The sequence below is a fragment of the Nyctereutes procyonoides genome, unplaced genomic scaffold (assembly GCF_905146905.1).
Source record: "Nyctereutes procyonoides isolate TBG_1078 unplaced genomic scaffold, NYPRO_anot_genome, whole genome shotgun sequence".
Taxonomy (NCBI): domain Eukaryota; kingdom Metazoa; phylum Chordata; class Mammalia; order Carnivora; family Canidae; genus Nyctereutes; species Nyctereutes procyonoides.
Window position 1 is genome coordinate 2,760,159 of NW_026575157.1, and position 27,237 is coordinate 2,787,395.

General features: G+C 35.6%; 1 pseudogene; it reads left to right on the forward strand.

The window, feature by feature from the left end:
• The first annotated feature begins 7,268 nt into the window (after nt 1-7,268).
• On the forward strand, nt 7,269-8,315 carry LOC129502307 (ribose-phosphate pyrophosphokinase 2-like; annotated as a pseudogene).
• The last annotated feature ends 18,922 nt before the right edge of the window (nt 8,316-27,237 follow it).

Genomic DNA, 27,237 nt, shown 5'->3' on the forward strand with positions numbered 1-27,237 from the left:
CTGAACTGAACAGATCTCCAAAATATCCTAACAGATTTCTTTCTTTCATTGTAGAATTGTTTCCATCTGGTGCTTAGATATTAAACCTGGAATATGTAAAGGCTCTCCCCTCTCACCCTGTTTGACTTCCAAATGCTGGCAAATAATTTGCATTGTCAATGAATTGAGGATTAAAATTTTGAACTTAACTGTGTAGTTGTAAGATGTACAATTTAAAGCGATAGATCTTTGAAGTAGTGGATTTTTTTTCTTTTGAGAAATGGAGATTTGAAGTGTTTGCAGAATATTCTAACTCAAACTTACTTTGCTTGAAAAAAATAAAACTTTTCTTAATTTTCTTCCGAAGTTCAGAATGTTGAAATATGAATTTATGAAGAGCACTATAGGCCAGTTTTTGTAAGTATGTATATATTTATAACCAAATAGGAACATCTAAAAACACATATATTTCTTTGCTTAGATAGGCAGATATTTAGATGTATACATGTACAAGTTTCCAAGATCCTGGGTCTATAGACAATAATTTCTTCATGAGAATTTTAAAGATCCTCACAGTAATAAAATGTCTGACTTTTAAGACTGGCAACATTTTCATAGCATCTTAATTGGAAAGCACAGAGTTACTTCTAAGAAACATAATTGCTTCCAGAAATGTTTAAGCCAGTAGGGGAATGTTTATATGAAATGAGCAATAGTCACAGGAGTGAATAAACCAGTTCTATGTACTGCATGTTGCAGTGTAAAAGCCTAGGAGTGCACAAAGAGTTATAAGAGAACCATGTGCAAGACACAATCATTTTGTTCAATCTCTTCTTGTCATTAGTCTGCAACTTCTACCTATCCCTCTTCAACTAATAAGTGGATCTCATATGTCTTATGAGATAAGACATGGATAACAAAGCACAGTTATCCAGTTCTCTTGTCCAAAACTTCACACTTCATGCCTGTCCTCCCTCCACTGTTTTCTTTTTGATGCCCCATCATACTTTCTTCACATTGTCTCTTATTTAATTGCTTCCTTTAATCTCTTTCCCTTAAATTTGATCTGCCTCGATCTCCTGGAATATTTTCTGATGCATTTCTCCATTTCACGTCCATTTCATGACTAGTTACAAAAAATAATAACTGAATTCCTACCCTGCACATGAAACTATTTACCATTTTCTGTTCACTGTGCTGCTCACATTTAACTTTATTTTTTTAAAAGATTTTATTTATTTATTCATGAGAGACAGAGAGAGAAGCAGAAACACAGGCAGAGGGAGAAGCAGGCTCCATGCAGGGTGCCCGATGTGGGACTCAATCCTTGGACTCCAGGATCACGCCCTGAGCCAAAGGCAGACACTCAACCACTGAGACACCCAGGCAACCCCACATTTAACATTAAAAAAAAAATGAGGAGGGCAGCCCAGGTGGCTCGGCGGTTTGGCACCTTCAGTGCAGGGTGTGATCCTGGAGACCCAGAATCCCACGTCGGGCTCCCTGCATGGAGCTTGCTTCTCCCTCTGCCTGTGTCTGTTCTGTGTGTGTGTGTGTGTGTGTGTGTGTGTGTGTGTGTGTCATGAATAAATAAATAAAATCTTAAAAAAAGAACTTAAAAGAAAATGAGACTCACAGGAAAGGAACTGACACAACTTTGGGAAGGACAGTTAAGTATGTTCTGCTGAAGTTGCTAGTGGTCATGAATCATTCATGTATGTTTGTATTATGTTATTATCAACCAAATAGTGTTGGAAAAAAATACTTAACTTCTTTACTAAGCCCTCAAACCTGCTATTGCATCTCTCATTTGTGATGCAATAGGACACTTTGCCTGTATTAAAAGGGCCAAGAATAAATGCTTTTTTTGTTGAACATGTCTATAGAGTTGACAGTTAATGCCAAAAATTATTAAATAGTCCTTCCAAAATTGTACTTTTGAAATATACAAAAAAAACATAAATTGATCTACTTAATTTCTATTCAAAAGAAAAAAAAGAATGTTTTGCTGACAAGTATATAGCCACTTGACTGATTCTAAACAAACATTTGCGGGAATCTTTTAAAAGCAATTTTTTTCACCTGGATCTTCAGCTGGACCAAGCATCTGGACCCAAAAACCTCCAAACAAAAAGATTTATTAAAATGTGTGAGAATTTTCCAAAAAACTTCAAGATGCCATGCAATAAACTTCTATACATGCCTGCCATGCAAAAATATTGTACTACAAATTTAGGGCTAATAGAACCCATCTTCTAGGACAGACTTTCTAAAAATATTGTATATGCTTTAAAATCTAAGCAATACCCAAAATATTCATTGCAGTTGGCAACATATGAGCATTATAGAAAAATCACAATGTGTTCTTCTGGCTACACACAACAAACACAAAATATCTATGCAAATAAGGAACTGATGTAATGGTTTTGTGTCTTCATCTATTCAGAAGGCAGAAAGAAAGGAAGGAAAATTTAATGTCATCTGATGAAAAACTGTATTTTCTTCTGCCTCCCTTTCCTGTTCCTCTCTCCCATCTGCCCTCCACTTCACCCTCCATCCCTTTAAGTTTTCTCCATTTGTATTACAGTGGCACAGATTCAGAGGAGGGGTGGAGTCTGACATTTCGGGTGGTCTTAATAAAGCTTTAGTCTTTGGCTAACCTCTCCTTAGACTGGAGAGTAGCCAAGAATTTCCAATATTAGGAAGAGTCACTTTGAAAAACTGTGTATGTATGTCGAAGTGCATGTCAATATATTTGTCCTGATTTAATAAGCAAAACTGAACAACGGGGCCCTGTCAGCCAAAGCAACAACTATTTCTCCCAAACTTAAAACACATCCTTGTGTAAGTTATGGTTCTTATTTGGTTTTTGTGTTCATTTATTTCAGTTTATTGTTTGACATCTCCTACCAGCTGAGCCAGGAAACCCATGGCAGTGCTTCAAAAAATAACGCCACCCCACATTTATTTTTTAATTTGCTCTGATTCTTTACTCTTTTAAATTCACAAAGTTTCATGGAACAAGTGCCTAAAGAAGATAGTATTTGCTTTTTAAGTATAGTTTTAGAAACCATATGTAAAATCTCTCTTGCAGCTCCTCTTTTTTATTAGAAAAATTATATTAGGGGATCCCTGGGTGGCGCAGCGGTTTGGCGCCTGCCTTTGGCCCAGGGTGCGATCCTGGAGACCCGGGATCGAATCCCACGTCAGGCTCCCGGTGCATGGAGCCTGCTTCTCCCTCTGCCTGTGTCTCTGCCTCTCTCTCTCTCTCTGTATGACTATCATAAATAAATAATAAAAAAAAATAAAAAAAAAGAAAAATTATATTAGATTCATATTTGTTTCGAAAAGTCCGTTGTATACTTTAATTAAAGGGAGAAATAAAAAGTCTTCTTTCCTAAAGCAAGCTTACAAAGAATGGAGAAGTTATTTCTCCTAATAATGACTTAACAAATGAGATTTTAGTTCCCTAAATTGGGGTAAAGATTAGGAAGAAAAAACTATCTGTACTGTGATCATATATTATCATGGACTTTGAAAATGCCTATCTTTTTGGTACTTGGCAACATATAGTAAGAATAGCCACAAGGGTAAAAAAAAAAAAAAAAAAAAAAAAAAGCCCGGGGTGGGGGGGCCGCATTATTTCCACAAGCATAGCCCAACTATTGCCAAACAACAAAATAGCAAATTCATCTAGGCTCATTGGTACATGTCTTAACTTTCCAAATGAAACCTTGCATCAAAAAAAAAGTTTGAGCACTTTCCTATAAGATCAATCAAAACTAAACTACAATTGATACAACATTTAAGAGTTACAAATTTACACTTGATTGCAGTTGAATTAAAAGCAAGAAAGGGGGTATTTAAAATGAAGAGTTTGTAATACAACACTGGTTTCTTTTCTTAAGCAATTTTCTCTAAAAAGAATGCCAAAACTTTGTAAAGTTGAACAAACTGGGACTAGAAAATGTAAACAACACTATAAAATAATAACAAGAACATTTTATCCAGGTTAGCACAGATAAGTAAGCCTTGCTTTTAAATGAAAAATTCCATGGAAACTAACATACAATAGGAGGGAGCATCTCAAGTTCACACTATAAAGGTCATTGGCAGAGACCAGCTTCATATTATTTAGAGTATCTGTCTAAAACAAAAGAGGGCTAAGCTGATTGAGCAGGGAGTAAGTCCAGGTATTACAGATTAATGTTTAAAGAATGACACTATTTTCAACATTCTCCTTTTATTTTTTGAGTTCTTGAATTACTTATAGAAGAATTCCATAACCCAAACCATCTTCAAAATGATAATGCACAAGAAACACTCCCAAATAATCAAACCTCTCTGAATGTGCCTCTGTTTCAGAAAAATGTGAAAATTAGGTTTCTTCAAAAAGTGAGAAACCTAATTTCAATGACGATGACTTATTTGACAGGGAAAAAGAGAAGCATAAGCTGGGAGGAGGAGCAAGAGGAAAGGGCGAAGCAGACTCTCCACTTAACAGGGAGCCTGACATAGGGCTCAAATCCCAGCACTCTGGGATCGTAATGTGCGCCGAAAGCAGACACTTAACCAACTGAGGCACCCACGTGCCCTGACTTTTCCTTATTTTCAATTTCAAGGGACAAAGAGCTACCTTAGAATTTGAAGTTTTACAAGTGCACACTTTGAAGATATCTTTTTATCCTAAGAATATTTAGAAGAATGTTAATAGTGACTAACAATGACTCTATTTCAATACAGTAGATTGAGCACATGCATCTAATTACAATATTTCCTGAAGCCCTACTAAAACTATAGTAAAGTATTTTTTAGTAAAGTATTTTTTAAAAAAACACTTTATTATGATTGACACACAAAAAGCTGCACATATTTAGTGTATTCTACTTTATGAGTTTGAAGAAAAGCATATATATCCATGAAGTCATCACCATAATCAATCTCATCACCTCAAACATATCATCACCTTCAAAAGTTTCCTCCCACCCTACTCACTTATTTGTTCATGTATGTGTGTGATAAGAAGACTTAATAGAAATGACCAGACCACAAAAAAAAAGACTTAATATTGGGAAATGCAAATCAAAACCATAATGAGATATCACCTCATACCCAGTAATATTACTATTATCAAAATAACAAAACAAAATAAGTGTTGGTAAGGATGTGGTGAAAGGGACTCTTCTATACCACTGATGGTTATATACATTGGTATAGCCTTTATGGGAAACAGTATGAAGTTCCCTCAGAAAAATTAAAAAATGAACTATCATATGATCCATCAATCCTATTTCTGTGTGTATAATCAAAGGAATAAAATCACTCTTGAGATATCTATATTCCCGTATTCGTTGCAGTTATTCACAGTAGCCCTATGGAAGCAACGTACGTAGCCATCATGGATGAATGGATAAAGAAAATGTGATATGTTTATACAGTGAGATATTATTCTGCCTGAAGGAGAAGGAAATCCTGCCATTTGTGACCACATGGATGAACCTTAAGGACATATGCTAAGTGAAATATGCCAGACAGAGAAAGACAAATATGGCACGATCTCACTTATATGTGGAACCAAAAACAGTCAAACTCATAGAAGAAGAGTAAAATAGTAGTTATTAGGGGTTGAGGATGTGGGGGATATGGGGAGATGTTGGTCAAAGGGTACAATAAACTTTCAGTTATAAGTTCTGGAAACTGAATGTACAGTACGGAGACTATAGTTAGTGGTAATGTGTTATATATTTGAATGCTAAGATTCCTTACCCAAAAAGGAGGGAGGTAACTCTATGAAGTGATGGATATGTTAATTAGCTTGATTATAGTAATCATTTCACTGTGTGTGTGTGTGTGTGTGTATATATATATATATACACATATATATATAATCACATTGGATATCTTAAATATGTAGAATTTAATAATACCTCAGTAAAACTTAAAAAATACATCACACATTCAAAAACCTAGAAAATATGATTCATGATAAGAAAACCAATCAATATAAACTGAACCAGAGCTGCCACAGGTGTTAGAATTAGGAGACAAATACATTAGAAATGTTATTATAAATATATTCCACATGTCCAAAAGTTAAGAAGATTTTTTAACCCAAATCAAACTTTCAAGATAAAAACTACAATTATAATGGGTTAAATCGAACCCCCTCCCAAAATTACGTTCAAGTTCTAAACCGTGAGCATCTCAGAATGGGTATGACTTTATACTCTACAGGTATAATTAATTAACTCAAGATGAGGTAACACTGGATCAAGTGAGCCCTAATCTAAAACAATCGGTGCCTTTACAAGAGGAGAAGAGACACACAGAAAGAACATCACATGATAACAGACACAGAGATCAGTATAATGCACCTGCAAGCCAAGGTACACCAAGGATTACTGCTACCATGAAAAGCCAGGAAGAGTCAAGGAGGATTGTGCCGAGAGTCTCAGAGGGAGCATGACCCTGCTGACACCTTGATTCAGGACTCTGGCCTCTAGAACTGTGAAAGAATAAAATTTCTATTGTGTAAGCCTACCCAGTTTATAACACTTTGGTACAACAACCCTATGAAATTAATAGAACATAACAAAACATATGGGATGCCACTAAAAAAACAGTACTTAAAGTATTTAATACTTACACTGGAAAATAAGAATTACCTCAGGTCAATGACATCAGCTTCCAAAGTAGAAAGAGGAAATAAAATAAATACCAGAGCATAAATTATCTAGAAATCAGAAAAAAAATTTTAAAAAACAATGAAACCAAAAAGTGGTTCTTTAATAACTTCAATAAAACTGATAAACATTTTAGCTAGATTACTAGAAAAAAAAGATAAAAGAGAGGTGACATTAGTTACCAAAATCAGGAATGAGGGAATTAACAATAGATTCCATGAATATTTAAAAGATAATAAGGGAATACTGTGAACATATTTATGGCAATAAATTCAGCAACTTAGATGAAAAGGACAAATTTCTTGAAAGATACAACTACTAACACCTACACAAGAAATAAAAATTTTATCTATGAAAAATATTTAATTGCAGCTAACTTTCCCACAAAAAAAAATCCAGATACAAATAGTTTGACAGATCATTTGTCCTAAAATTAAAGGAAAAAAATAATACCAATTCTACAATACGCTCCCTAAAGCTTAAAAAAGAAATAAATAATTCACAAATAATTCTATAATGCCAGAATCACTGTGACATCAAAACCAGACAGGACAGCCATGCTTTCCCATTCCCATGACAGCTTCGAGTGCTCCCACCACCTCCACCATGCCGGACATCAAGCTCTTCAGCAGCAGCTTGCACCAGGACCTGTCCCAGCAGGACCTGGATGAATTGATGGGCCTGGAGCTGAGCAGAGTGGTCACTAAGAAGTTCAGCAACCAGGAGACCAGCCTTGAGGTCAGTGGAAGCAGGAAGGGCAAAGATGTCTATAACATCCAGAGTGGCTATGGAGAAATCAAAAACAACCTGATGGGGCTCTTCATCATGATCAACACTGATAAGATCACAGCATCATCCAGGGTGACTTCTGTGATCCCATGTTTTCCATACTCTTGATAAGATGGATAAAAAGGACAAGAGTCATGCTCTGATTTCTGCAAAACCTGTGGCCAATATGCTCTTGCTGGGGCAGATCACATCATCACCATGGACCTGCATGCCTCTCAGGTCCAGGGATTCTTCAACATTCCAGTGGATAATTTGTCTGTGGAGCCTGCAGTCCTGTAGTGAATTCAGGAGAACATTGCCAAGTGGAGGAACTGTATTATCATTTACCTGATGTGACGGGAGCTACAAGGGTCATATAAACTGCAGACAGGGTGAATATGGAATTTTCCTTCATTCACAAAGAGAGGAAGAAAGCAAATGAAGTGGACTGGATGGTTCTGGTAAGTGAAGGACCATGAAGGACCACATGGCTATCCTCATGGAGGACATGGCTGATATGTGTAGCACCACCCGCCATGCTGCAGACAAGCTACTCTAAGGAGCCACCAAGGCTTATGCTATTCTTACCCATGGGATCTTCTCTGGGCCAGCTACTTCCAGAATGAATATGCTGCCTTTGAGGCTGGTGTTGTCACAGACACCATTCTGCAAGGTGACAAAATAAGACACTGTTCCAAGATACAGGTGATTGATATCCTTATGATCTTGGCAAAGGCAATCACAAGGAAACACAATGGTGAATCTGTGTTTTACCTATTCAGCTACATCCTGCTACAGATCCATATGTTCATGAAGTGTGGAGCAAGCCTGCTCTGGCTTATGAATTGTGTGCATTTGTCCGACTTTTTAGCAATTGTGGGATAATGCAAAAGCCTCTGATCTTTGTATATCCCAAGATCCATTGTTTACTCCTTCTCAAGCTCAAGACCATTTATTTCCAGTTTTGGGGGAGGGTAGTGGTTGTTTGATCCTTCTAAGCAAACTGTCAGTGAGAAATGTTTCATCATCCTGGCATATTCTGATAGGTGATCTTCTTTATTTTGTCAGTACTTTGAGGCCACAACTTTCAAATATATAATTCCACTGAAGAAGTTCATAGTTTAAATCTTTTGAGGGTGCCAAAGGTGACTTCAGATTAAAGCTTTCTGTGTAAGTAATAATAATGCCCATGGACATTTGGGTAAAATCCTGTATACATCTGAATGAACCTTAGAAAATTTATAATACCCTGAATTTTGACATTTTTTAGTAAGCATCTTTCAAATCAACCATTCTGGTTATTGTGCTTAATGTAACCAAATTTTATGTAGCTTAAGATGGCCACTGACATGTTTACTTTCTGATAAATATTAGAAATATCAGAGTCAATGCAGTTCAGTGTTTTATTTTTTTATTTATTTTTATTTTTTTTTTCAAATCTTTAAGTCACTAACAAAGCTGACCAGCAATCTTTAAGGTTTCAAAGTTCAGTACAGCAGAGATTGAATTTAAGAAGTATCATCCTGGTCACTGCAAAAATGAGCATTTTGCTGTACCTTAAAATTGCTTATAAGAAAAAAAATGATATTGTAGTCTGATAGAGTCAGCAATGCAATACAGATTACCTATATCCAGAAACAGTTGACTTGAGTATATAAAGAGCCTATTTAGATAGATTATGTAATTTTTAGTTTTGATAAATGAGTGATATCTATTTCTTGGGATATCTATGCATACAAAAATGTAGTTATGAGCATGTACAAGTAGACATCCTTGGCATACATGTTCACATGGCTGAAAAAATTTATTAAAAGTAAATATTTCATCTTAAGATTGAACGTAAGATATAGAGCTAGTTTTAAAATAATCTTCAGGTTCAAAAAAATAGATAAACTACTTTGTCATTGTCTGAATTAAGAACTGATTGTTTCTATCATTTAACCTCACTTTTTCAAGTGCTTCTGAAATATTAACTAATTACACTAGAATTGGCCATACTCGGTGGCAACGCAGACCTTGCTTGACCTTTTGATGGTTTTAGTTGAAGAAAGATGAGGAAGGCAGCCTCAGGACCACCAATCCCAGAACTTGTATATCCCTAGCTGCTTGTGTGGAAACATTTAAGTGAAACACCAGATATATTGGTCTCATCCAACTCTGCTGAATGGGGCTGGACTCACATACATTCCACCAAAAACAGGCGCCAGGGAAATACAAATATGCCAAAGCTCAAAGCTGCTCATCCTCCTACTTCAATAATATTAATCAACTTATAGATATACATGTTATAACTTTCCTTTTTAGATGTCAACTAGATTCAGGAATATGTTATTTGCAGTACTTGTATTGGTTTTGAATATAGGATTTTAAGATTGTCCAACACTGTACTAAAACATTTCAATAAAATCCTGCTACTTCTTTCTTTAAAAAAAGAAAAAGAAAAAGAAAAAAAAAGACATTGCAAAAAAATAAAGCTATGCAATATCCCTCACTAATATGGATTTTTTTAATTCTAATTAAATTTCAGGGAAAAAAGTATCTGTCACTATACAAAAAGGATAACACACTATGATTAAGGATTCATCCAAGAAATGCAGAATTAGCTTAACATCTGAAAACCAATCAATGTAATGCATCATATTAGCAAACTAAAAAAGACAAAGTATATGTTCAATTCGATACATGCAGAAAAATCACTGGAATAGATCACTTTCTACTCCTAATAAAAACTCGCAGAAAACAAATATCAGAAAGAAACTTTCTCAACCTGATAAAGAGAATCTATGAAAAATCCAAGCTAACATCATACTTAATTATGACAAATACCCCCAAATTAGGGGCAAGACAAGAATGTCCACTCCCACCTCTTCTATTCAATACTGTACTAGAGTTTCTAGTCATGGCAATTAGGCAAGATTAGAAAGGAGGAAGGAAAACTATCTTTATTCACAGATAACGTAATTATTTAGGAAATCCTTTGAAATAGAAAATGGTGATGTAGGAAGACCCTGCTCATTTCTTCCCATGGACACACTGAATCCACAACTACACATAGAACAATTCCCTCTGAAAAAGACCTGAAAACTAGCTGAACAGTGGCTTCCCATCAAATGAGAAAAGGTCCATATCCAGGTGGATAAGAGAGGCTAAGACATGATCTTGACAAAAATTTACTGCCCTGGCATAGGAAATCATAATTGGGAAGGATCAAATCAAGATTCTCCCAGAGAAATGAAGGTTGTAACCCACATTAAGCACTCCAACTCTTAAGATCTGTACCTGAGAGACAAGCCCCCAATATATCTGCCTTTGAAAATCAACAAGGCTCACATTCGCAAGACCTGAGTGTCTGTAGCAAACTGAGAGACTGCTCTCCCTCTGCCTAAAAGTGGCAGGCATATAGCATCCCTGCACTTGCTCTCTGCCTTGCTAAAGCTGGCACGTGCCTGTTGTACCTGTGCTCCCCTCTACAATGATCCACAGTGCCAGTGCCTCAAAGAGAGGAACATTTACATACATCTAGTGCCCTAGTATCTTTTACATCTCATACCCCAGTTTTCATAGTGGCACCCCAGGAGGTGCCTCTTGAGCACTTGGGCTCTAGAGGCTACAGTGGCTTGCTTCTTGAGTACCAAGAGACTGTAACAATCAGAGATAGTTCTGGGACACTGTACAGATCAATAACTGAAACATCCCATCTTTCTGAGAAGGAGACTTATTTTTCTCCCCAGGAGAAGTGGCCCTGATGAGTGGGTTCCTGGTCTAGCATATCTCTAGAGGTCTACAGAGGTACTCTTGGGGAACTGAGGCCAATGGATACAGCCTTTGTGCTCTCCTTCTGCCTCTCTCCAACTTGCCCATATCCCAGGAAGGAGCTTATACTCTTGTCTGGCACCTTGATTTTACTGCCAGGGAATACCTCTTTATCACCTGGCTCCCAGGTAATGTAGACCAGGGGACAGCATCTCTATATTCTCCTTCTGCCTTACTAGAGCTCACCTGTACCTCCCAGAAAGGGGCTTTATACACTCCTCTGGAGCCTGATTTTTGCAATTGTTGCAAAGGAGATGTACCTGATCTCCTAGTCCAGAAGCCATCAGGATCTACAATGGCAGTAGACTGTATATATTACATACTTTAAATGCTGCTGCCTAAGGGTCTGGCTTCCAACCAGCCAGAAACTAGATGCTGGCATATCCTCAACAACTGAAGGTATTAAAAATATATCAGACTACTTAGATAATGATGAAGGTTCTAGAAACAACCAAAAATTAGGGCAAGGTTAAATAAGGTTCATGTTCTACAGGAGTGTACTCCTAAAAGACTGGGAAAAATAGCTGTTTCACCTAATACATAGAAAAAAAAAACATTAAAAAGAGTCAGGTAAAATGAAGAAACAGAGAAGCTGGTTCTGAAAAGATTAAGATATAACCTCAGGAAAAAACCTTAGTGAAATATGGATAAGTAATTCACCTAATAAAGAGTTCAAAGTAACAAACACAAGATGCTCACCAAATTTGGAAGAATGGATAAATAGTGAGAACTTAAATAAAAGGACAGAAAATATAAGAACACATCAAACAGAACTCACAGAGCTGAAGAACATAATAACTGAATTGAAAAACACACTAGAGAGATTAAATAAGACATTAGATGAAGCAGAAAAAGGATCAGTGATCTTAAAAACAAGGCAGTGAAACTCATCCAAGCAGAGAAAAAAATAATTTTAAAAAGTAATGATAGCTTAAGGAACTTAGGGGATCAACATCAAGCAGAGTAACAGTCACATTATCAGGGTCCCAGAAGGAAAAGAGAATGAGACAGAAAATTTATTTGAAGAAATAATGGCTGAAAACTTCTCCAAACCAGGGGAAGTCCAGGAAGTTCCAAATAAGATGAACCCAAAGAAATCTATACCAAGACACATTATAATTAAAATGTCAAAAGTTACAGATAAAGAGAGAATCTTAAAAGCTGTGAGAGAAGAACAATGTGTTAGTTACAGGATAACTCCCAAAAGACCATCAGATTTTTCAGCAGAAATTTTTCAGGCCAGAAGAAAATGACATGATATATTCAAAGCATTGAAGTGATAAAGTTCCAACCAAGAATATTAGCTCAGCAAAATTATCATTTAGAATTAAAGCAGAGATAACGTTTTCTAAACAAGCCAGCATTGAAGAAGTTCATCACCACTAAACTAGTCTTACAAGAAATGTTAAAAGGAACTTCTTTAAAATGAAAACAAAGGGCTTTAATTAGTAACAAAAAAAAATATGTTAAAATATAAGTCACACTTGTAAAAGTAAATATATAGTAAAGGTAGTGGTTTAACGACATATAAAGCTAATGAGAAGGTTAAAAAACAAAATTAGTAAAACTATAACTACAATAACTAGTTAAAAGATACACATAGGGCAGCCCCGGTGGTGCAGCGGTTTAGCGCCTCCTGCAGCCTAGGGTGTGATCCTGGAGACCCCGGGATCGAGTCCCACATCGGGCTTCCAGCATGGGGCCTGCTTCTCCCTCTACCTCTCTCTCGCTCTCTCTGAATGAATAAATAAATAAATCTTAAAAAAAAAGATACACATAACATGCAAAATGTGACATCAAAAACAAAATGAAGGAATAAAAATGTAGAGTTTTAGAATGTGTTCAACTCAAGTTATCAACATAAAACAGACTGTTATTAATAGAGTTTGTTGCATAAAGAATTATGGTAACCTAGAGCAAAAACTTATAATCAATAGGAAAAAAATGGAGTGCCTGGCTGGCTAAGTCAGTTAAGCATCTACCTTTGGCTCAGTTCATGATCCCAGGGTCCTGGGATCAAGCTCCATGTCAGACTCCCAGCTTGGCAGGAAGTCTGCCTCTCCTTCTGCCCCTCCCCCCGGCTCCTGCTCTCTGTTGCTCACTCTCTCAAATAAATAAATAAAATATTTTTTAAAAAATGATACACAAAAATAATAGAAAAGGTATCTAAGCATAACATTAAAGAAAGTCATCAAATCACAAAGGAAGCGACCAAGAGAAGGAACAGAGATGAACTGGCAAGACAGCCAAAAAAAGTTTAACAAAATAGCAATATGTATTATGTCTATCAGTATTACTTTTATTAAACGATTTACTTATTTATTTGTGAGAAAGAGACACAGAGAGAGAGAGAGCACCAAGAAAAGCAGAGGGAGAAGGACAAGCGGACTCTGCTGAGCTACAGCAGGGCTCAATCTCAGGACCCTGGGACTGGAACCAAGAATCAGATGCTCAACCAACTGGGCTACCCTTTTATTTCCCTTTATTTTTTTCTTAATGGGTCTATCTAAAGTTCTGCCAATCTTTCAGGGAACCAGCTGTTGGTTTCATTGATCCTTTCTGATGTCTTTTTAGTCTGTATTTCATTTATTTCTCCTTTGATCTTTGTTATTTCCTTCCTTCTAATAACTTTGGGCTTTGTTCTTTTTCTAATTCCTTTGACTTTATAATTAGAGTAATTGAGATCTTTTCTTCTTTCTTGAGGTAGGCTGTATTGCTCTGAACTTCCCTCTTGAAACTGTTTTGCTATATCCCATAAACTGTGATATATTGCGCTTGTTTCCATTTTTGCTTTTCTCAAAATATTTTTTGATTTCTCCTTTCATTTCTTCACTGTTCAGTAGCATGTTGGTCAAATCTTCACATATCTGTGATTTTTCCAGTTTTTTTCTTATAACTGATTTCTAGTTATAGACCATTAATTTTAGAAAAGTTGCTTGATATGATTTCAATTCTCTTAAAGTTATTTGTCTTGTTTTGTGGCCTAATGTATGATCTATCCTGAGACTGTTCCATTTGCACTTGAGAATAATATGTATTCAGCTGCTTTTGAATGGGATGTTCTGTATATATCTATGATGTACATCTGGCCTAATGGGCTGTTTAAGGCTGTTATTGATTTTCTGTCTGGATGCTCTACCCATTGATGTAAGTGGGGTATAAAGGTCCCAACTATTATTATATTGCCATCTACCTCTTCATTTAGGTCTGTTAATATTTGCCTTATATATTTTGGTAGTACTGTTTTGGGTGTATAAATATTCATAAATGTTATATCCTCTTGTTGAATTGATCCTTTTAATTATATAATGCTTTTTGTTTTTTATTACAGATTTTGTTTAATCTATATATTTAGTTATCTCAGCTTTCTTTTGGTTTCCATTTACATGGTATATATTTTTTTTCATCCTTTCATTTTTATTCTTTTTGAGTCCTTATATCTGAAGCAAGTCTTTTGTAGATAGCATACAGAAGGGTCTTATTGTCTCTTATCTGTTGTCCCTCTCCCTCTGCTCCTCCCAGGGTTGTGTGTGTGTGTCAAATAAATAAAATCTTTTTTAAAAAAAGAAGGCTCAAATACATAAAATCAGAAATGAAAAAGGAAAAAGTTACAACCGATACAACAGAAATATAAAGGATCATAAGAGACTACTATGAACTATACACCAACATATTTAGACAACCTAGAAGAAATTCCTAGAAATATACAACCAATATACAAGATTGAACCATAAAGAAAATCTGAACATACCAATTATGAGTAAGGAGACTGAGCTGGTAATCAAAAATTTCCCAATAAACAAAAGTCCACAACTGGACAGTTTCACTGGTGAATTCTACTAATTACTCAAAAAGAATTAGCAGAAATCCTTCCTAAAATCTTCTAAAAAACTGAAGACATGGAAAAGCTTCCAAACTCATTTCATAAGGCTATCATTAATTACCCTGATACCAAAATCCAAAATCACCAAGGACACAACAAGAAAAGAAAATTATAGGCCAGTATCCCTGATGAACACAGATGCAAAAATGCTCAACAAAATACTAACAAATTGAATTGAAAAATATAGTAAAAGGAACATACACCATAATAAAGTGGGATTTATTCTAGGGATATAAGGTTGGTTCAACGTATGCATATCAAACACGACATTAACTAAATAAGGGATAAAAACATATGATCATTTCAACAGATGCAGAAAAAGCATTTGGCAAAACTCAACATCCATTTATGATAAAAACTCTCAACAAAGTGAGTATAGAAGTTTACCTCAACATAATAAGGACCAAATATGACAAGCCCACAACTAACATCATACTCAATGGTGAAGAGCTATATGCTTTTCTTCTAAGACCAGAAATGAGAGACATGACCACTCTTGCCACTTTTATTCAACACAGGACTAGAAGTCCTAACCACAGCAATTAAGCAAGAAAAAGAAATACATGGCATCCAAATTAGAAAGAAAGAAATAAAGCTGTCCCTATTTATTTTATATAGAGAAATTCCTAAAGACTCCACCAAAAAGCAGTTAGAATAAATAAATGCAATAGTTGCAGGATACAAAAATCAATATACAAAATATGTTGCATTTCTATACACGAAAAAGAAACTATCAAAAAAAGAAAGAAAACAATCCCATTTACAATTACATGTAAAAGAATAAAATACCTAGCAATAAATTTACCAAGGAGGTGAAAGACCTGAGCAATGAAAAGTATAAGATACTAATGAAAAGCACAAGTAAATGGAAAGTTACTCCATACTCATAGATTCAGAAAATTAAAAAGGATTATACCATGACCAGGTAGAATTTATTCCCAGGATACAAGAGTGATTCAATATTCACAAATCAATCAATATCATACACCACATCAACAAAACAAAGCATAAAAATTATATGATCATTTCCATAGATGCAGAAAAAAGCATTTGACAAGATTTAACATCCATTCACTGTAAAAACTCTTAGCAAAGTGAGGCTAGAAGGAACATACTTCAATGTAATAAAGGTCTGATATGAAAAAACCCACAACTAACATCATACACTTTTTCTTAGTGAAAAACTGAGAGCTTTCCCTCTGGCATCAGGAGCAAGACAAGGATGTCCACTCTTGTCATTTTGATTCAACATAATACTTAAGTCTAGCCACAGCAAATAGACAAGAAAAACAAAAAAAAGAGGTATCCATATGGATAAAGAAGTTAAACTGTCACTATTTGTAAACAACGTGATACTATACATAGAAAATCCTAAAGACTCCACAAAAAAACTACTAAAGAAAGCCAGTATACAAAATTAATACCCAGAAATCAGTGGCATTTATATACACTAACAATAAAGTCACAGAAAAATGAATTTAGAAAAAAACACAATTTACAATTGCACAATTACAATTACAAAAACAAAATACCAAGGAATAAACTTAGCCAAAGAGGTAAAAGACTCATACTGTGAAAACTATAAAACACTGATAAAAGAAATTGAAGATGACACAAACAAATTGAAAAATATTCCACACTCATGGATTGGAGAATTAGTATTGTCAAAATGTCCATATTACCCAAAGAAATCCACAGATTCAAGGAAATTGCTATCAAAATCCCAACAGCATTTTTCACAAAACTATAACAAATGAAACTAAAATTTATATGGAACCACAGAAGATCCTGAGTAGCCAAAGCAATCTTAAAAAATAAAAACAAAACTGGATTTCACTATATACTACTAAGCTATAGTAATCAAAACATTATGGTACTGGCACAAAAATAGACACATACATCAACATAACAGAATAGAGAAGAGAAACCAGAAATAAACCCACAATCATATGGTCAATTAATCTATGACAAAGAAGGCAAAATATACAAAGAAGAAAAGACAGTCTTCAATAAATGGTGCTGGGAAAACTGGACAGCTACATGTAAAAGAATAGAACCAGACTACTATCTAACACCATATATAAGAATAAATTCGGGGATCCCTGGGTGGCGCAGCGGTTTGGCGCCTGCCTTTGGCCCAGGGCGCGATGCTGGAGACCCCGGATCGAATCCCACGTCGGGCTCCCGGTGCATGGAGCCTGCTTCTCCCTCTGCCTATGTCTCTGCCTCTCTCTCTTTCTCTCTTTGTGACTATCATAAATAAATAAAAAAAAAATTAAAAAAAAAAAGAATAAATTCAAAATGCATTAAAGACTTAAACATGAGACCTGAAACCATAAAAATCCTAGAGGAGGACAGAAACAGTAATTTCTCTGACATCAGCCATTCATAGTAATAGTTTTCTAGATGTATCTCCTAAGACAAGGGAAACAAAAACAAATTAAACTATTGAGACTACACCAAAATAAAAAGCTTTTCCACAGTAAAGGAAACCCATCAACAAAAGAAAATATACTGAATGGGAAAACATATTTAAAAATGATATACCCAATAATGGGTTAATATCCAAAATATATAAAGAACTCCTACAACTCAACACCAAAAAAAACAAAAAATCTGATTAAAAATGGGCAGGGAACTTGAAAAGGGAAAAAAAGGAACCTTCATGTACTTTTTATGGGAATGCAAACTGGTTCAGCTGCTGCAGAAAATATGGAGAACAATACTGAGGTTCCTCAAAAAATTAAAAATTGAATTACCACATGATTCAATAATTCCACTACTGTTTATTTACCCACAGAAAATGAAAACACCAAAAAAAAAAGAAGAAAATACTTATTTAAAAAGATATATACACCCCTGTTTATAGCAGCATTATTTACAATAGCCAAATTATGGAAGCATTCTAAGTGTCCATTGATAGACGAATGGATAAGGAAATGTGGGAGATATATATATATTACTAACCTAATATATATTTATATTTATATTATAAATATATATATTACTTAACCATAAAAAAGAATGAAATATTTCCATTTGAGACAGCATGGGTAGACCTAGAGGATATTATGGTAATTGAAATAAGTCAGAGAAAAGACAACTACCACATGACTTCACTTATATGTGGAATCTAAAAAATAAAACAAATGAACAAACAAGACAAAAACAAACTAATAGATATACAAAACTATTGGTTACCAGTTGGAAGGGGTTGGGGAAAAGGGAGAAATAGGTGAAGGGGATTAAGAGGTACAAACTTCCAATTATAAAATAAATAAGTTATGAGGATGTAACGTATAGCATAGAAAGTAAAGTGAATAATACTGTAATAATTTTGTATGATGACAGATGGTATCATTAGGATTTATCATTAGGATCCTCTCATAATATGTAAAAATACTGAGTCACTATAATGTATGCCTGAAACTAATAGGATACTGTATGTCACTTGTACTCAAAACACTACAGTGTACTTTATATCTCAATAATGCTATTAATAGGACTGAGACACAAACTGGTGAAAATTTGAGCACTATAGTAATGGTAATAATGTATAAAATGCACTGAAATTTTTAAATATGTGAGTTCATCTAAAAAGGAGAAAGAGAGAAAAAAAAACTTAAAGAGAAGCCTCTCATTTGGAAAAGAATGCCAGATAAAAAATATAAATTTGATAATCAGAAAAATGATCATTTACAAACCTAATACTATAATTTAATCAGGTGTAAATTAGCAATTGATTCTAAAACATGGTTTATACTCTTTTTTACATTTTATATATTTCACATTTTATTAAAGCTACTAGCATTCTTAGTCTAATAATTTTAAGTTTGCCGATTTCTTTACAAAACTCAACCTGAATTTCTTTTGTAATGAGCAGCAATTTTGATAAAGGTATGGTGAACTACAAAGTCATGGTAGCATTTTCTAGGGAAGACTTTGATACAAATGAAAAATTCTGGCAATAGTATAAAGGTTATATATAAGTCCTGATCTAGTCTGAAAAATAACTTAGATCTCTGTTTCAAGTCATTTTCACAAACAATAGAGATACATACTCCCAAAAATCAATAAAGATGCTTTTACAAAGTTTTCCAAGATTTTTGTGATGACAAGAATGCATGCAAAATGTTCTTCAATTTCCCCACATTTTATGACGTGAGATTGAAGCAGAGAGACTTAGTTGTATGTATCTTTCATCATTCTTGCTGTGATAGCAGATATTCTCTTTACTATAGAAATAAAAATAAAATAGAAAAAATCTCAAATGTTACTGATATGTTTTTAGCAGCAAAGCATGCATTTTGAACATTTCACCTTTGGCAATTTCAGTATTATTTTATTTCAATTAGCTAGGGAACTACTGCTTTATATAGCTGCAGGTGTAAAAGGAAGTGAAATGCCTCTAGTGACTGAGGCTACTTCGAGTATCCTGATAGGAATTTTGAATATACATCTTCTGCATCTCTACTTTTCCTCCTTACTTTTAACATCAAAGTATCTGGGGAAATCAAGTTAATTATGAACTGTTCTGTTATACTTAGAATATATCCTTAGTTTAAAAAAAAAAGAATAAATTTTTTACACTGCTAGAAAGTTGTATTAGCCATTATCAAAAGGCTGAAACAGAGAAGCAAAACCACACACACACACACACACACACACACACACACACACAAAAACAAAGATCATATTTCTGAATTTGAAAGTAATGCGATAATTCTTAAGGAAAAGAAGTAACTTTAATGATTTTTTTTAACAAAACTATTTAAAAAGATTTATAGGGATGCCTGGGTGGCTCAGCAGTTGAGCATCTGCCTTTGGCTCAGGGCGTGATCCCCTTGAGTCCAAGGATCGAGTCCCACATCGGGCTTCCTACATGGAGCCTGCTTCTCCCTCTGCGTATGTCTCTGCCTCTCTGTGCGTGTGTCTCTCATGAATAAATAAATAAAATCTTAAAAAATATATTTATACTTCTCTTTATTTTTCCTATTTTTACTAAGAATATAATTCTCAGTTCCTGCTTTCTATACCCAAGGCAGCTGAAAATTTCCTTCCACTTTAATCTGGGGAAATTATTCATTCAGTGGTACTCTATTCTGTTTCCACCTCAAATGTGTGGAGGCCAAGAAAATTAAGGCCATTCCACTTTAAGTTCAGTGTTAGCACAAGTACAGACCCCTGTGAATAAGACCTGAAATTTACATTACTTCAGTTACAGGAAGAAAACAGTTTACAGTTTAACTTCCTAGAAAGCCCCATATTAGAATGAGAACAGAGCTCAATGCCCTTGAAAGCCCATATCATAATGTAAACAGGACTTGAGAAATTCCTCCACCCCTTCTGGAGGTCCCCTAGACCAGCCCATAAAACTCAGCTGAAACCCACCTCGGGGTCCAAGTCCCTGCTCCACTGTGTTGGGTGTACTTGGACCCAAGCTCGAGTTTGTAAATAAACCTACGTGTGTTTGCATGGGTGTCGGCTCCTTGGTGGTTTCTCGGATTCGCAATCTTCGGCACAACAAAATGGTCTAATACCAAATGGATATATTGTAATTCATTTATGAGACGAAGTTAGTTAGCATCAGACTTCACAGTTTAAGGGCTCAGTTTTCCACAAGACTGCTCTCACTTCAAAGGCAAGCTGCAAATCTCTGAGGGTCCACCAGGCACCTGTACTTCTGATCAACTGGCTTCCAACTCAGGAGGCCCCCACTATCCCCTCCCTCTTTAATAATTCATTAGAACAACTCACAGAACTTAGGAAAGTGCTATACTTATGATTACCATTTTATTAAAAAGGATACCCATATGAGAACCAGACAAATGAGATTCATGGAGCAAGGTCTAGAAGGGCATGCAGAACTTGCGTGCTATCCCTCATGGAATCAGGGCATGTCACCCTTCTGGCACATCTATGTGTTCACCAACCAAGAAAGTCCACTGGGTTTCAATATTCAGAGTTTTTATTGGGGTTTCTTTACACAGGCATGACTGATTAAATATTGGCCACATGACTGAACCCAATCTTCAGCTATCCTCTCCTCCCCTGAGGTCAGGCTGACCCAAAGTCACAAATTTCTAATCACATAGTTGGTTCTTCTGATGACCAGCCTGCAACCTGAAGCTATTTAGGGGTCCATCATGAGTTACAGCATTAGCATATTAAAGATATTCTTATCACTCAGGAGATTCCAAGGGGTTTTAGTTTTAGGAGCTCCCTGCCAGGAACATCAGACAAAAACCAGACAATTTTTTTTTACTTTACTGCACGTGCCTAACTGGTTCGGGTGCCTTTGAGTAGCCACACAAGCTACTCTCACATTTCCTGTTGTCTAGGGTTCACATTTCCTGTTGTCTAGGGTTTCCTGGACTGTCTTATCCTACCTGTTCTGATTTTGAGGCTCACTCCATTTGCTTAACATCTTATGATTCAACAAATAGGCCGGTCATTCCGTAACACCCTGCTTCTACCTCTCAGCTTGGCCTGTAGCTCCTCTTTTTCCAGATTACATCTTCATCTCTCCTGTCCGTGAATTTTCTTCCATTTAATCAATTAAACAAACTCTGTGGCCTAATGAATTTATGCCTTGAGAGAACAAGCTGCCTACAACTAACTTCTTAATGGGATCAAGAACTAAGATTGTTCATATGAACTTGACTTTACTATAGCAGGAAATTTTTGTAAAATTAGGTAAAGTTGTAGAAATCCTGAAAATCCATTCATCCAAATAGCCAACTATTCAACCAGCCTCCTCTCAAAAGAATTGTTCATCAGAATAAATAGCTCCTCCTACGGACAACACATAATTCAAAAGGATCAATTACCTGGCTATTAAATGACTCTTTATGTATCTAAACTTACTGCAGAACTCTCACTTTGCTATGCTCACTCATCTTAAATTATTATATCATGAAGGCTGTTCAATCCCAATTAACCCCATCAATGAAAGACCTCCTAAAACCAGACCCCAAATTCTTATAAACACCTGCCTTAATCTCTCCTCTTCTAAAATACTAAGGGGACACCTGGGTGGCTCAGTGGTTGAGTGTCTGCCTTTGGCTCAGGTCGTGATCCCAGGGTCTTCAGATCAAATCCCACATCAGGCTCCCCACAGGGAGCCTTCTTCTCCCTCTGCTTATGTCTCTGCGTCTATGTGTCTCCATGAATAAATAAATAAAATCTTTAAAAAGTAAAATAAGATACTACTAAGATTCTGTCAAAAAGATGGCCTCCCTTACTGGAAAATAATAAACTTCACTTTGCTTAACCAACATATCATTTCAGTGGTCTTTTCAGGAAGTTGGCCATCAGTAATGGCCACTGAAACTTTTCTTTCTGTAAGATTCAGATAAGGGTAGCCCTTGCCATCTAACCAATTTGATCTAGCTGCCAGAACTGATTCTGATTTGGGATGTGGATGATCCTCCTGCCACTGCTATTCCTGTGAGTAATAAACTTTGACCCAGGAGTCTTGCATCTTCTGACAGCATTTACAAAACTGTGGTAGGCTAACTTCTTATCTTGCAAGCAGGGTAAAAATCTTACAATTGTCACAGTTCTTGACAACCTATTATATTAGAGAGTAGAAATAAAGGATTTCTAGATAACGACGGGTGAATAATCCTCTGAGGTGGCTCTTTTATAAGAAAGAACAAAATAGAAAGTGAAATTGACAAAAATCCATTAAACTTAACTTTTAGTGGAATTGGATATTTGATTTTAAGCAGTCCACAGAATTTCAAATAGTGTAATAATTCAGTTTTTAAAATGGATTTAAACCATTCTCATGTATAGATATATTAAAAACAAACACAAATGATTTTGCTTTTCTAAAAAAGTATCTAGTATTATTGAAAATAATACCATTTATTTGTTGTCCAGGTAGAAAGGTTAGAAATTTTCTCTTGACTTAATTCTATTTTTTAATTTCAAAGAAAGCTATTGGTAAAAAGTGTTACCATTCAAGAATATGAGTTGGTTGAGGGCAATAATCCTTTTTTATCATCTTTGTGTACCTTACAATATACAACAGTGTCCTACGTATGATACACACTCAAGAAGAAAAAGAAAATATGAAAAAATGTAAAAGAGATGATGAAAATGGAGCATAAAATAAAGGTAAGCCTTGGGGCATCTGGGTGGCTCAGTTGGTTGAGTGGCTGCCTTTGGCTCAGGTCATGATTGGGGGTCCTTGGATTGATTGGGTCAGGCTCTCTGCTCAGCGGGAAGCCTGCTTCTCCCTCCTCTTCTGACTCTTCCTCTCCCTCTCCTTCTGCCCCTCCCCCAATTGTGCTCTCTCATGCACTGTCTCTCAAATAAGTAAACAAAATCTTTTTTAAAAATAAATAAAGGTAAGCCTATGACGAAGAATAAGGAGACAAAAAAGAGATCTGTGAAGGAGAAGGGAAAGGTCGGGAAGAAAAGAGACAAAATAAAAGAATTCTTTTGTATCACACAACAGTAACATGGCAATTCTCAAGGCTTAGTAAAGTTTTGGCAGAAGCTATAGAGATTACAGAATTTATGCTTAAAAAATAAATAAAATGAAGCAAGTCACATAAAGGGCAAACATCGCTTTCTTTCGTTTTTCTCACCTGTGGGTAATTGTTCTAGAAGTGTTTTCCAAGGGCTACCAGACCACTGTGAAGAGGTGCTGAAGGCAGTTCACAAGCTACTTACAGGGTCTGCAGCTAGGACAGGAGTCTGTATGTCTAATACTAAATGCTGAGGTAGGCAACCATGATACTGGATGCCTCAGCTCCCACAAAGGCACTTTTGTCCATGGATGCATACCAAATTGTTTTTGCTGAGGGGAGAACATGATTAGAAACATCTTATCGAGCTATGTTACTTATGTCCCTTTTAAAAACACACGACTTCTAAGTGTGTGTATTGATGGTATATCAATACTAGATGTTTGTTAAATATTTGTTGTGTGAATAAATTTAGGATATAATCCTGGCAAAGTATAGTCATCATGTACTTGAGGCTTCAGATTTCAAGACTTCGATAATTTGGCTTTGTTTTTTTTTTGTTTGTTTTGTGTTTTTTTTTAAGATTTTATTCATTTATTCCTGAGAGACACAGAGAGAGGCAGAGACATAGACAGAGGGAGAAGCAGGCTCCTCGCAGGGATCCTGATGTGGCCTCCAGGATCATGCCCTGAGCCAAAGGCAGATGCTCAAACGCTGAGCCACACAGGCATCCCTTGGCTTTGTTTTTGTACCTAAGCTAGTCTGATCAAAATCTTCATATACTTCAAGTACTTAAAGTCTCACCTACTATGACTAAAAGAAAATGCTTTTGGGTGGAATCCTAGTTTTGTTATGTAAATTTAACCAAGTAATTACTATTTACATAATAATTCTCCAGAACCTGTCCTTAGCCAAAGGCCCTATGTCAGGCCCCTTCCTCGGGGGCAGCCTACAACCAATGACAAAGCCCGGGATGCCAGGGTGGCTCAGCGGTTTATCGCTGCCTTCAGCCCAGGGCGTGACCCTGGAGACCTGGGGTCAAGTCCCACGCCGGGCTGCCTGCAGGGAGCCTGCTTCTCCCTCTGCCTGTGTCTCTGCCTCTCTCTCTCTCTCTCTCTCTCATGAATAAATAAATAAAATCTTAAAAAAAAAAAAGAGACAATAATGATTCATTTAAAAAAATAAAATAAAAAATAAAGACAGAGCCCTTTAACTCAATTAGAAATCCTTACAGTTCCAGATCTCTCCCTAGGAGAGCAGAGATCTCTATTTTAAGTGCCTCCCAGTTCAACTTCTCCCTCTCCTAATCCTGCTTCCTTCACACCTCCACCAAGTTTTTAAAGCACTCCTGTGGAAAATCAAGTCACTCTGAGAGGTTTACTATAGCATATTTAAGAGTTTTTCCATTCCTTCCTACCTTCCTTTATTTCTTCTAATTAGACAAATCCACAAAGGATTTGAAGCAGCAGCAGTATGCCATATAGGAAAACTCAGTAGTCAGCCATAAATTTTTTCCTTCCTTACGACAGTGTTCACTTTAATTACTTATTATTCTGAAGAAAAAAAGACATAAATTGTATTTAGTTTGGATCATTCAAAACATTTTAATCTATAATTGACATGGTCTATCACAGCTAGACTCATAATTTTGCTTTTAAAGTTTCTGTTAGTTCAATAGTATCAACCTAATCCCTTAGGAAAATCTGAATTTTCTATTAGAATGTAACTTCTCTTCTATTTTATATGGAGATATACTGAGGTCTCTTATGATTTCAAACTCACTAAACTTTCTGAAGTGAATTTTAAAAAGTAAAACTTGGATTGTTTCAACAAATCAACTACTATTTAAAGATAGGTTTATAGAAAAGATGGACTGATGGATAGATAAATGACAGATATAACACATTCATGAAAAATAAATGGTTAATTTAGATGATAAAAACAACTCTTAGATGAAAGGTGAACCCTTCATAAAATAATATGTGGAGGCCGAGAAAAATCAAGGTCATTCCACCTCAAGTTCAGCGTTAGCACAAGTACAGCCATCCCAGGCCCCTGTAAATAAGAGCTGAAATTTACATTACTTCAGTTACAGGAAGAAAACAGCTTACAGCTTAATGCCCTTGAAAGCCCCATATCAAAATGTAAACAGAACTTGAGAAATTCCTCCACCCCTTCTGAAAATCCCCTAGACCAGCCTATAAAAAACCCAGCTGTAACCCACTTCGGGGTCCAAGTCCCTGCTCCGCTGTGTCGGGTATACTTGGACCCAAGCTGGAGCTTGTAAATAAACCCTCGTGCGCTTGCATCAGTGTCGGCTCCTTGGTGGTTTCTCGGATTTGCAATCTTGGGCACAACAAATATTGCTATTTGTGGTTTAAAAAAATTGATACTAATAGCACAAAAGAAAGTTCATAAATGAGATAAGCACAATTAAAGTTATTCTAACACCTCTGACCGTAACTCTTGTTATTGTAAAAAGCAATGTAATTGAAACAACTCTTGAACTAGAAATGTCATAGCTTGCCATTCATCTTCCAAAACAAATTATTTAATGGCAGTTTATATGGAGATACGACAGATAAAATAAACCTATTATCACTGCAGTTATAATTTACATTTATTATAAAGACGATATAGACAAAATAATGGGTGTGGTTGAGTAGTTGATTAACTATACCAATGTAGGTAAAATATTAGTTTTTTTAAGATTTCACTTAAACCTCATGTCATTCACTAAAGGCAATTTTACCTAAATTATTTCATTAATCAGTTTTTCATTGATTAAATTAAGGCCAATACAACAAAGTGCCAAAATAACAATTAAGTTCTACTAGTATTAAAGGAAAAAAAAGTGTCAACTAGGTGTGTTTGGAGAAATGATCAATCATTTTCAGTGATTTTGTTAACATTCCTGACCCTTTTTGATTGATCCAAGTATTGTTTTGTCAATAGCTACCAATAGTTGCCTCAAACACAGGGAGAGTGCTACTTTGATCTGAAAATCATCAGCAAAATATGTGACTAATTATGGCGACAAATATAAGTCTATGTGAGTAGGAATACATCCTGATAATACCAGAAGAGTGCACAGATATGCCTTTTTATAACCTTTTTTTTTATTAGAAAATTTAATGCTGGTTATAGCATACAACTGAAGTTAAGAGACATGGGTTCTATTTTTAAGCACAGCAGCATAATAGAAGATTTAGACCTGTGTTAAATCCTTGCTGGGTGACTTATCTGCTGTATGTTATTAAACAAGCTGTTAAACTGTCTGAGAATCTATTATCTCCACTGCACAGTGAAAAAATTAACATCTACTTTGAAGAGTTGTGAAAATTGGGGAGAATGTATAGAAAATGCCTAGGACAACACCAGGTGCATAGTATGCACTCCATATTGATTTATTTCTCCACTTCCCCCAGCCCAGTCCCAGTCCTGTTATGAGTAGACCATGAGGTCTTAAGTAAATTACTTTTTAGGTCTCAGTTTTAATCTCTGAAAAAAGATGGAGCTGAACTAGTGCAACAACTCACAACCCCAATTTCATGACACTGTTATAACACAAGCAACTGGGCCATGTGTCACAAGTAGTTCAACCTAATAATAATTAAATTACCAAGATTCA